The following is a 3232-nucleotide window of genomic DNA, read 5'->3' as shown; positions in this document are numbered from 1 at the left end:
AGAACAATGTTTAAAGTTTTCTTTCATCTTTCATTTCCCTCAGTTAGAATCTTGTAAAACGGGTGGAAAGTGGAGGCTTGTGTGTCCATCTTATTTTAGTAGATCTTAGTTTATAGGAAAATTTCCGCTTACATGAAAATGAAATTCCTTTCGGTTGTTGTACTGATTTTATTTGGTTTAGTGAAATAAAGTCAGGCACTACTGTGATGACTTACTTCCACACTATGGATGTATTCCTCTTTCTTTCTCAATTGTAATTGTAGCCCCAAACTCTTTGGATTTTATTTTATGCTTAACGAAAGTTAATGAAAGGAAAGAGGCCTAGGCCACCAATTCAAAAGTGATAGCTATAACAATATATGATTAATGTCTCAACTATAATGATAGTCTAAGGGGACCATGTTGTGGACTTTCTTATTAACAACCATAAAGTGGACTATCTTAATCATATTGACTAGCAAAAGCCAAGCAAATACTGAAAAATCATAGGGTGAAGATTTTTCATACAAAAAATGAATGCAAGATTGTAGAATTGAGTGAACAACTCTTCAACGATCAATTATTCACCTTAAAAAGAGAGAAGTGAGTTTATGGATGGTGAGTGAGTAACTCGTGAGGTGACAGTAGATGATTATTTTTGGAGGAGTGGGAACGGTGAGTTTGTAGCTCATGAGGTGATGGTATATAATTATTTTATAAGAATGAGGATGGTGAGTTTGTATCTCGTGAGGTGACTATATATGATAATTTACATTAGAAGGGATATGCACTCACAACTAATTCTACTAATTTGCCTTGTATTAGGAGCCAAATTATATTACAATTGAGCTTTGCTCTCTGTTTTTTGGTATCACTAAACTAGGGTGTTGGTGAAATCTTAGAGTTTTTTTTTTTTTTTTTTTTTTTTCGTTTAGAAATATTGGCAAAAGACTTAAGAAAGAACATATATTTTGAGAGATTGTCAATGAAGTCCTAGAGAATTAACTTTTATGCCTTCTAAAGTAAATGAAACATTGCCTCCTAGAATAATACTTAGCCTAAAGGGAGGGTTTTTGTTGCATGGATCCCAATATGATTGTAGCTATTACCTAAATTTATTAGCTTGTTATGATAGATCATTGATAATGTTGCATATCACTCCACAAGATGTTTGTATCGGATTACTGTTCATGCGAATCGATCAAAAAGATGGAATGAGTATCAAGTTTGAGTTACTGAAATTGGGGGTCTAAGATAGATTAAAGTTGTTTAAGTTCTAAAATTTCATGTTTTTGTTCGATTTAGTCATGGTTACTTGGGCATGGAATATGAGTTGCTAAAATTTAGGATCTGAATTAGATTAAATGCTATTTAAGTTAATGAAATTTTAAATTTTTGTACGATTTATATGGACCTTGTCAAGATACTGACAAGTTGATGTGGACGTCACTTGGGATGCCAACTGGGGATCAAGACCTTTTTCAGGATGCTGATTGAGGGATGTGGACTGGCCATTATGGACTTAACTCTGAAATTGTTGTCCCTCATTTGTAGTGAGGAATAAGGACTTTGTTGGGTGATCGACAAGGGTATGTGTATGTGTGAGGTAACCATGAAGACCTTGTTGGGCGACCAACAAGAGTATATGTATATGTAAAGCAATCATAAGGACCTTGTTGTGAAATCAACAGGAGTATGTGTGTGACATCATTTGTACAATCTAATTGCATAAATATACAAACCTCATGTATTTGATACGCCCCGTCCGCCCTAGTAAGAAATGTACCTTTGACACTTTCAACTACTTCTATCTTGAAACTTATGAAATGTAAACTTGTTATATATTGCAACCATTTTGCCTCTCCACATCAAATTTTGTTCTCAACTTAGACTTAGATGTTTAAGTACTTTCACAGTACATAATACAAAGTCTGATAATGTAGTCTACTTATCCACATACTTGTTAAGAAAAAAATTTATACCTTCACTTCATTGGGTAGTTTGCATGTCTACCATGAAAATGTATGTTGAGAGTCTCTGGTTTACCTCTTTAAAAAAGAATAAAAAAAACGTAAAAACGACTCCACTGGGGATCGAACCCAGAATCTCTGGTTTCGTAGACCAGCGCCTTATCCATTGGGCCATGGAGTCGCTAATTAAATTAATTGTAATTGTTAATAAATATAAATGTGTTTTTCCAATCAGGGTGCAGATATTTAGATGGGTCCCACAGGAGAAGGACGCAACTTTCATGACCTTTCAAAAAGGTGGGCCCATCGTGTAGTCACATCGACGTCCCTCATTGCAATGATCTCGCAACCGACCAGGATAAGGTTTTCCACTTTGCCTGGAAAAAAAGTGACAATTGAAAATAAACGCGTCCTCTCACCCGCGTGCACCATCGAGTTACCCCAGCCGTTCATTTCTGTGGCCCAATCCGATTAGACAAGCCGTCCTAATTTTTTCACGCCGATTGATTGATTTTCTTCCTTCTTAAGTAATTTGACAAATAGAATGAGATTTGCGTAAAAAACGGCTACCTTTCACAGGGCCCACATCGTGGGTAGAATTCCGTAACACTCGATTCGGATCTATCTGGAGTGGGTCCACTGTCGGTATTATCGGGTACGGTACGATACCGATCAGAAAACCCGCTAGGCGCCACCGTCCTCTACCAAGTACGTTGTCACCATTGCTTGGATTTTTCGACAACGGCGTTTCGGTAATTCTCAAATGTTGGCCCGAGTAATGTCACTTTCGTAATTTCTCTCAACAACGGGGGTTTTTGTGAAGAAGGGCGACCCACAGTCGCGGATCCTGTCTCCTCCGACTGAAGCACCCGTCTCATCGGACACGTCACGTAAACGCTTCCGCGGCACGTGCTTCCCGTGCCGATCTCCCCTGCGGAACTTCCATGACGACTTGGCCCCACAGATTGGACCGGTCAAACTTCGGGAAACCCAGTCTTCTCGTCGTTCCGCCGTTGCCTGAAAACCTGAGAAAAAAGTTCTCTGAACGATGCCAGCTTGGGGGTGAGAGAGAGAGAGAGAGAGAGAGAGATCAAAGATTGCGATTCCTTTTTCTCATTCTCCTTTTCATTTTCCTTTTGTTTACCCAACTTTTCTTGAACGAAGCATCTGAATGCGTGTCTCTTCTGTGGGCGTAGAAATTAAACCACCCGAAAGCCATGAATGACCATGCTGCATTACTGCTGCCTGCTGCTCCTCTCCCACAGTAATGGTTAGAGCTAACT

General features: G+C 38.7%; 1 non-coding gene across 1 annotated transcript; it reads right to left on the bottom strand.

The window, feature by feature from the left end:
- Nucleotides 1-2057: 2057 nt before the first annotated feature.
- Nucleotides 2058-2130, bottom strand: TRNAR-ACG (transfer RNA arginine (anticodon ACG)). Its single transcript has one exon. It is a non-coding gene; the product is annotated as a tRNA-Arg (tRNA).
- Nucleotides 2131-3232: the final 1102 nt, after the last annotated feature.

Source organism: Aristolochia californica, unplaced genomic scaffold, assembly GCF_029961685.1.
Source record: "Aristolochia californica isolate CCGP_79_NKW_82.1479 unplaced genomic scaffold, dmAriCali1.0.hap1 SCAF_15, whole genome shotgun sequence".
NCBI lineage: Eukaryota > Viridiplantae > Streptophyta > Magnoliopsida > Piperales > Aristolochiaceae > Aristolochia > Aristolochia californica.
Note: the sequence above shows the minus strand (reverse complement) of the source record. Positions and strands in the feature narration are given on the sequence as shown.